Source organism: Echinops telfairi, unplaced genomic scaffold, assembly GCF_000313985.2.
Source record: "Echinops telfairi isolate 266 unplaced genomic scaffold, ASM31398v2 ScPeMD7_5592;HRSCAF=6446, whole genome shotgun sequence".
Lineage (NCBI taxonomy): Eukaryota > Metazoa > Chordata > Mammalia > Afrosoricida > Tenrecidae > Echinops > Echinops telfairi.
This window is the reverse complement of record NW_022109491.1, coordinates 44,005,460-44,015,180: the sequence shown is the minus strand read 5'-3', so window position 1 is coordinate 44,015,180 and position 9,721 is coordinate 44,005,460. Positions and strand designations below refer to the sequence as shown.

General features: G+C 39.7%; 1 pseudogene; it reads left to right on the top strand.

Annotated features, from left to right (window-relative positions):
* Positions 1 to 544, top strand: part of LOC101652776 — a 2,109-nt pseudogene extending 1,565 nt beyond the window's left edge.
* The last annotated feature ends 9,177 nt before the right edge of the window (positions 545 to 9,721 follow it).

The following is a 9,721-nucleotide window of genomic DNA, read 5'->3' as shown; positions in this document are numbered from 1 at the left end:
TGGTATCTGCTTGATCTAAACAGCTGATAATGGCTAACTAACCTTGGTCACCCTTGGGCGGGTTTGCCCTCTCTGGTATCCCTGCAAGTGAATAGACCACCATTATCCTTATCAGAAAGGAGTGGGTCTTATTCAGGGTGAGTCAGACTAATGGTCTAGCCACTACAGATGGCCAATGTCAAGGAAAATAACCTCTGACCTACTTTTGCCCACAGTCACTCTTAAGCAGCTAAGTTTGGTACATATTTTGGGGAGACAACTTAAGAGAATTCTTTCTGTTCCCCACACCTCTGCAGGGGATCATGGATCATACGGTGATTTTGGTGGACCTATTACTACACAACTAACTATTCCCAAATATTTGGCTGGATCTATTATTGGCAAAGGTGGTCAGCGGATTAAACAAATATGTCATGAGTCAGGAGCTTCGATCAAAATTGATGAGCCTTTAGAAGCGTCTGAAGATCGGATCATTACCATTACAGGAACACAGGATCAGATGCAGAAGGCACAGTGTTTGCTGCTGAACCGTGTGAAGCAGTAGTCTGGAGAGTTTTTTCTAAGACTAGTGAAGAACTGAAGGAGTCCTGCATCTTTAAAAAAATTATTTTATCTGCTTCTGTTTAAAAAGCCAGCATTCCTCTGCTTCCTGGGTGTTGTGCATTTGAGGTGTAGGGAAAGTTCCGCTGTTCACCAGATGTCATGTTATAGTTCCTGCCCATGTGCTGTGCCACGTGCGCTTCCCGCTGATGCGGCCCTCGGAGCTGGTGGACAGCGTGCAGACCCTGGACCTCATGGTGGAGGACTCATTGTGCCACCGCTACCTGCTCGAGGCCTTCAACTACCAAGCGCTGCCCTTCCGACAACACCAGATGCGGTCCCTAACACTGAAAATTTTAAAACAGCGGCAGTCAGTGAATTTTAATTTTTGTTTCTCATTGGTGAACACCTTGCTTTAGTGGTCACTAGAACCTCTGGGGGGGAGAGGAAGGAAGAATAACAGCAATAGTTCATGTGTCCCTGGCATTCACTTCAGCGCTGCGTGCACAATGCAGTGCTCTTTTGTAAGAAATGTTTCATGATTTTAAAAATAACTTTAGGGAACCTAAAAAAACTTCACTTTAAAGTGCTGAAAAGAAAGGTTGTTACTTTGAGGACTGAGGTGCACCTGACCCAAGCCATGGTGTTTTCCATCGCCTCTTATGCTTGTGGAAGACATGAGCCCATGAGAGCTGGACCACGAAGGAAGGCAAGAGAGAGTGAGAAGTGGAGGCAAGTTTGGCTAAGAAACAGTAGCAGTAGCCCAAGGAGACCAACAGGACATGGAGTGATCATTTCCATGGGAGACAAACAGGACCATGTGGTTACGGTCGGCATGCCAACCCACGGAGTAAGAACGTCCAGTGCTTTCAGGCAAAATGGCCGTGATAGAGGGGAGTGTCTTCAGGCACTCATCAGCAGAGCTAAGTTACTTATAAACCTGCCTGAGCAGGGGAGGCACCATGTCTGAGAGAAGGCAGAGGGTCAAAAGAGAAGGCCTATTCTCTGGAGGCCAAACATAAGAGCCTAGATGCTAACAGAGCACAGTGGCAAAGTCTTGGCTATGGGCAGAGCTTGGGAAGAAGCTGGTCTGATAGAAAAGTATATCCTGTGTTGCACATGTCATTTTCTTAATAAATCTCCTAAGTATAAATATAGTCTGTGGGTTGTGGGTGCCCATTGCAATAAACTATTGAACCCAGCAGAAAAATCCCTTTAAAAGGGATGGCTAGAGTCAAAATTGGTGAAAATTTGGAGAGAGGAGATATATGTGACCTCTACCTCATACATATAGTCTTGAACTGATCTTGATCATAACTATTCTCTCTCCTGCTTCTGAGGTTACATGAAGAGGTCTGATGCCAGAATGGCATTTTTGCACTCTCCTGTTTGCCTGGTAGGGCAGCCGGCGATCTGTAGAGGTAATTTGTAAGTAGGGCATAGATACTGTGCCCATTCCTTTGTAGTTAAATGACCCACCATTCTCTGGGATTTGCATGGCAATTTGGAAGTCGGTGCCTTCTGCAATCTCTTCTGCTTTTGGGCACAAATGACAGAGAAAGAGAACTTGAAAGCTTAGGAAGAAGATAATGTCCAAAATGTGCTCTATACCTTGATGTCAGAGATCAGCAAGTAGAAGAGTAACCTTGTTCTGCTTTCTGCCTTAGTGTTTTCGGAAATGGGAACACTACATTTGCTCCCGTTCCATTCCAGGCTCTTGATAGAAAGCATCAAAGAAATCACTGCACCCTCAGCTTAATCTGAATGCTGTGTAGAAGGACCCGAGAGTTTCTCAAAAGCCAAGCCTCGTCTAAGTGAGGATGGCTAAGAGAAAAAGAGGGAGAGCTAAACAGCACTATGTGTCTGCTCCTGTGATCACACAGTTAATCAACACGATGTATCATTGCAGAGAATTAGACTGCACGTTCCACCACAGATATGTAGTTACATCTTCAATACTAAGTGCAGTCAGAGGTCAGAAAAAGAGTGAGAAAAATACAGGCATAATGATTCCAAAAGAGCACTTTAACCAATAAATAGGGGACACAGTCCAGCTCCCACGGATGCTTAATATCCCCGAGGGACTGAATCCCACTAGGCAGCTAGAGATGGTGAGCTCCAGTCTGTTACTGAGACAAAAATGTTATATAAATGTACGTCAAATGATCTGAGAAACCATCGGATCAGAAAAAGTCAGGACTTGATCAAATTGTTCTAGTGAGGCTGGTTGCAGAGCCCTAAATTATTGTTTTTTTAGTTACAAAATTGAAGAACATTCCTGTAGGTTTGAGACTAAATGTTGTACCTACAAAATGGATTTTTAAGTTTCATTGTTCTTTTGAACTTATAAATGCAAATCTGGGGAGAGGGAGATGACCATTTAGTTGCGGCCATACAAAATTGTGCTAAGGTCACTCCAAGTCAACAGACCTCCTACCAGAGTGATCTGCGAAACTGACTGGAAAGTCAAGTCAAGATGTGGGGAGGGGAGTTGAGCATGCACATCTTGGAGAAGGAAAGTAAGTGCCTCTGTAGGTAGGAAAATGGGGCAGACCAACACCCCAATGGGGGGGAAAGAAAAAGCTTAATACTCCTTACATAGAACTCCAAGGGGAGAATATATGTGTGGTATTATGTTCTTAATTAGAGTCCTTAGACCTAGTTTTTATCCAGCCTTTGGTGACCCAAGCCATGTGCTCTAGACAACTGGGACTTTAGACCATATTTTTTGAGGCTCACAACATCCTTCATAGGCCAGAAGGATTTGATGTGGAAACCCGACTAAGTGAACAAGGCTCTACCTCAAACTCATTTGTACCCCGTGGACTAAAGGCTGAAACTACGTGGTGTGAGAAGAAGCAGATGACTACTATACAAAGGGCATAGAATGTGGTCATCAGACTACCATGTGCTTATTATCTCAATGTCCTTCTTGCTTTATTAAGATGTGTATTAATCCAGTAGGCCCATATAACCCCCTCTCAGGGGGACGGACAACGGAAAAGTGGGTGAAAGGAGACATTGGACAGGATGAAACATGAAAAAATAATAATTTCCAAATTGTCAAGGGTTCATGGGCGATGGAGGGGGGGAGAGGGAATGCCGAATGAGGAGCTGATACTAAGGGTTCAAGTAGAAAGAAAATGTTTTGAAAATGATGGCAACATATGTACAACTCTGTTTGACACAATTGATGTATGTATGGATTGTGATAAGAGCTGTATGAGCCCCCAACAAAATGATTTTTTTTAAAATCCAGTAGGCCTGGTTCCGCCATGGTCAATAAATATTATTGAAAGTTTTGTCTTATCACCACCCCCCATTGTTTATGTAAATAGTGTCCACTCTTTAAAAATTTAATCTGTACAGGTCAATAATTAATGTATTTCTGTTTGTAGCCAGCCTACACTGTATAATATCCTTTTCTCAAGTGTATTTTAAATTCTTTACCATTGGCCAAATTAATAACACTATCAACAGAATGACCTTATTCCGCAGGGAGAGGAGGCATAATGTTCTCTAACATAAAATGACAATGTTGTCTCTAAAATGAACCACAGACAAATATAAACAATAGGTATATGAATGGATTGGGGGCTTGCACTTAATTCTAGCTTGAATCTAAGAACTATTAGTTTTTATGACATGGCCCTGCTTGATATGTGCCCTCATGAAGATATCACTGAAGATATGGGTGCTATAGAAAAATGAAGTGAAGAAACTGGATGGTGACCAGCTATCAGAAAGAATAATATCTGGGGTCTTAAAGACTTGTCTTCAAACAATCAACCATCTAAGTGAGGCATCAACTAAGTCCACATAGAAGAAGCACACCAGTCTGTGTGATCCAAGGATTGCCAATAATATAACAGCCAAAGGAGGGAAGGGAATCAGAGCTCAAATGAGCACTTGGTTTGGAAAAGGCTACGGATGACAGTGGAAGGCCAAAATCCATTTGCAGATCCACACACTGATTTCCCTCTGACCATAATTGAGGCATGTGAACAGCCTTTTTATCAGAGTACTGTAGAGATGATTATAGTAGATACAGACAGGTTAAAGTGTGACATCTGCTATGATCCCCCTTTTGACCATTTAAAAGTTTTATCAGTTTAAAAAAGAGAGAGAGAAAAATGGAAATACACATGGATTAAACCTCAGGTGAATCACCTCTGATCATAGACCGAGGGTGTGAATAGCCTTGTTATAATACTCAGTGCATTGGAAAGTGGATTATGGCAGGTATAGTTAGATTAAAGTCTAGCACTTTATCACTTGATCTCTGTGTTGGTCTGGGTAGACTAGAGAAACAAATTCATAGACATGCATATGCGTATAAGAAAGAGCTTTCTATGCAAGAGCAATTGAATATTGAGCAAACATCCCAGCTCAGTCCAGATGAAGTCCATAAATCTGATATTAGCCCATATGTCTGATACCAATCTATAAAGTCCTCTTCAGACTCATGAAACACATGCAATGACTCTGAATGCAGGAGGATCACAGGCCAGGGGATGGAAATTCTTGTGGATCCAGTGGTGGTTTAAACATCTCAGCGCTGGCAGGGGTCTCCACATGGCTGCTTGAACTCCAGGGCTCTAGTGTAGCTCCATGTGTCAGAAGGAATGTCTCACAGGGAGTGAGCCTGTACCCTGCCTCCAGTGAGCTATTTATCTCCTTAGCGCCTCCAAATGAGGTCATCAAGCTGCGACCTGATTGTCAGGCTAAACTCTACCCCTTCACTCTTAAGTCTCAAATTGACAACAGATTAGGTAACTACCAAAATCTTCCTTTTGACCCATTTTAAGCTTGTTCTAGTTTTTTTGGGTGGTGGTGGGGAGTTCTAGCTTTTAACAATTTCTATTTTCTTTTCAACTAAGTTTTTCTCTGTTTTATTTTGTTGTTGTTGTTAGCTTTTTTACCTCTGTTTTTCATTTCTCTGTTTTTGGTGTATGAAATCCAGGATGGATGAGTCTCTAGAGACAGTAATGGATTAGTGGTTTGTTGAAGGTACAGTAGGAGGAGTGGGTAGTTTTGGGGAAATGGGGCACTAATATTAAGGAGGACAAGAAAGAAGAAAATGTTCTGAATTTGCTTGTGGTGATGATTGTACAACTCTTCTTGACATGACTGGACTGTTAAACTGTATATTTGCATTATGTCCCAATAAAATTGTTGGTTTTTTAATAAAATAAAATAAACATTCCGACATGGATGCACATCATCAGCAAGCGTGTCATGTGCTTGGGAATTTTATAGGAAAAATACCACCAAGAAAAAGGTACTTAACATCAATAAAACAGACATAATTTGGGGAGGGAGGGGAAAAATGAGGACATAATGTCGGGGGTTTGAATGGAGAGAAAATGTCTTGAGAAACGATGTACAAATGCGCTTTACACAATTGATGTGTGTATGGATTGGGATAACAGTTGTATAAGCCCCTAATAAAAAATTTAAAAAAAAAAAAAAGAACTTCAACCAGAAGAAAAAAAAAATTATGAAGTTAAAAAAAATAATAATAAAAATAAAAAGATAAACCATAAAAAAAAGTAAAATCTCCTAAGCTAAAAAAAAAAAAAAAAAAGAGTTCACAACAACAACAAAAAATAGACATAATTTTCAATTAAAGGAAAACATTAAGACAAAGGAAATGAAAGTAATCAGGAGAAAGTACCTTTATAAAATTGAAAAGTCTATATTAAAATAGCTATTTTTCAAGAAAATAGTTATGAAAATCAATATCAGAATGAATATAAAACCTAAGTAACTGCATTAAGAATGTTATCAAGGACATATCTCTAAAAAGCATGGGACTTAGATGATTCAAACTATCGAAAGCCAGATTATTCCAATATTCCTAAGACATAAAAATTAAAATTTTTCTAATTCTTTGTACCTTGCATTTATATCTCCTAAGAGTTTGTCATACTGTGATGACCTCAGTATTGCTGTGATGCTGGAAACTATGTGACCAGTATTTGAAACACAAGCAAGGTCATTGAAGGTAAACACATTTGAGCAGAACTTCTATCAAGGAGAGTATCAAGAAGGAGTTGACTGTCCATTTGGGGAGTAGTGTTCACTGAATGCCTTAGGAGTAGCAGTAGAATATTGCCAGATATACTGAAAACCTTATAAATAACAGCACTTGAAATTTGTCAGAAAAATGGAAGTCATGAAAAATAAATGGAACATGTAAAAATTGACGCCCTAGGCATTAGTGAACAGAAATGATTGTTGGTCCATGTGACTCAAAAAATCATATGGTTTATTATATTGGAAATGAGATATGGCCTAGCATTTATCATCAAAAATGTCTCTTGAAGTACAATGTTATCTATGATAGGATATCTATATGCAAATGAAATCTAATTAATATAATTATTATTCAAGTTTACTCACCAACCACAAAAGCTAGTGATGATAAAACTCAATAATTCTATCCACTTCTTCACTTTGAAATTAATCAAAAATACAATTAATGTGCATTGATAATTACAAGTGATTGGAATGTGACTATTGAAACAAAGGAAGTAACAATTGTTGGAAAATAATGGCCTTTGTGATAGACATGAAGGTAAAGATCCTCTAATAGTATTTTACAAGAATAACAACTTCTTTATTGCAAATACTTTTTTTCAACACCATAAAAGTCTGTCTGAATATCCAGCAATCAAATTGACTATAGATCTGTGGGATGAGATGATGGAAAAGCTCAATATCACCAGACAAAAATAGGTGAGGGGCCAACTGTGGAAGAGATCATTGGATGTTCATGTGTAAGTGCAGAACTAATGGTTTTTGGATTGGAGATAGAATTAAGTGTGAGCCAAAAATTCTTTTGTTGTGGGTTCAAATAAATGACAGCCACTATCATGTCTTGAACTATAGAAGCATCTTTATTTGATTAACCAGACTAACAGAATCTAACAGTGATTCTTTACATTGCAGTGCCAAGTGAAAATAATATATAGGCAATCACCAATTTATCAGGGATTCTCCTATGGAGCAAGCAGCTATGACAAAAGCAGAAAGCGGAATTAATCTTAATATTCTTTAGATCAAAGCAGGTTACATCTGTTACAAGACCGTAACACTGGGATTGATTATAACATCCTGATTAACAAAATAAGAATAGTAAAATTAATTATAACATCCTGGTTACAACATCAAAAGGAGCAATATTTTTAAAATAACAAGATTAATTACAATATTCTGATCTTGGGAACATAGGAGTACGTTCTAAAATCAATAACTAGCAAAACTTTCCAAGATGGGAGGGGAAGGACATAGGTCATTTAGCAGTCAGCAAAATGGTGTTACAGTGGCCTGTGCTACAGTGGCCAGTGCTACAGTGGCTAGTGTTACAGTGGCTAGTGTTAGTCTGTCTCACATTCATCCATCTATGGTTTATATGCATCTCTGGTCCACTTCAGTGGTCTCATTACCATTTTATGACAGAGAAAGTTATAAATCATCCTCCTGGGGTATAAAATAATTCTACTGATAGTGTTAGAAATTTATCCAATGGTAGAAAATTGAACACAGTGTTGAGAAAAGGAAATTATACAACTGTAGGCCAGCTCCGAACTACATTGCATTAATTATTAATTTGTACAAATTAAACTATTTAATGATTGTGCACTATTTACATTAACAAATGGGGCTATTTATAGGGCCAAACTTCCAATAGCTTTCATTCACAAAGGCTTAATGCTGCCTATAATATTAACATTGTTAGAGTAAAGCAAAGAGGATATTAAAATAGTAAGTATGTAGTCGCTCTGGGCCACCTTTCATTGAGCAAAAGATCTGACCCAAAGTCCAAAGATGGACTTGGGGTGGCAATCATCTGTCTTTCTCAACCTAGGTAGCTTCAGCCTTAAGACTAAGCTGTTAGTCTGAGGTAAAGCCCAGTACAATGAGTGGGTTCCCACGTATAGTCTTTCTGATGTAGCTTCTGAGGGATGCTGTGCGCTTTGAAAGAACAGGGTCTAAAGTCCCAGTAATTTATAGCACATGGCCTGTGTCGCTATTGGCTATATAGAAAGAGGACCAAATGGGTCTAATTGGGAACATAGTACCAGGCTTACTCTCCCCCTGGAATCTATATAACTATTGTTAGGAGTTTTTTCTCAACGCAGGTTTGCTCCTTCCCATTTACCCACCAACAAAAAATGTAAACCCTTTCTCGTAAACATACATGCTCCCCTCATGTTGACTTGACTTTCCAGTGAGGTTCCTTTATCACTTTTGTGAGTGTGTTTGTTGATTTGGCTTGACTTTATCACCATGTTGTATGGCAGCAAAGGAATTGACTCCTCCTCTCCTCCTGGAAGCGTTTTTTAAGATGGACATACAAGGGGGTGATGTATGATTCATGGACGCTCGGCAAGCTCTCTCCCTCTTTGTTTGGGAGAGTGGATTTGAAGTTTACTTGACCTGAAGGCAGAAACCTGCCTACATCTTGGTGTTTATCCTTATAGTAGTGGACTCATATAATATTTGTGTTTGTGTTTGACTAACTTTGCTCAGCACAATGGTTTCAAGGTTCACCTATGTCATAAGGTGTTTCATGAGTTTGCTACTGTTTTCTAGGGATGCATAGTATCCCATCCTGTGTATATACCATAGTTTCTGTATCCATTCTTCTACTGTGGAGCATTCCTGCTAGTGTAAATTATGCTGCAATAAACATGAGATGTGCAAAACTGAGAAACAGGAAGAGAGCGTATGCAGACACATTCTCTATGCTCATATTCAAGAAGCCTGGGAGGCCAGGATTCTCAAGGAGGAAGACCTTCACGTTTTGGGGGTGGAAATGTATCCCAGTCACATGCTCTAAGTAAAAGTTGTTCCCCATGATGTCCCCTTGTAATGATGCCAATTTGAAGTGCTGCTTGCAAGCACATAGTTGCTGCTATATACCCTTGAAGGTTAACTGCTTGAAAGCTATTGGCCTGAAGGTTGTCTGCCATCTAGAGCAATAAGACCCTATTGTCTGTCCCACCCTAAGTAGGGGCCACTCCCTTCTGCGAAGGATCATAGATTGTTCCCCTGGAGAAGAGCTCAGGGACACTTAGGGTCCAGCCAGGTCAGAGACCACCAAGGTTGGGCCACCATATTAACTCAAGAACTCGCCCATTTGTTACATATGTAACTTCCTACACACTAGCAC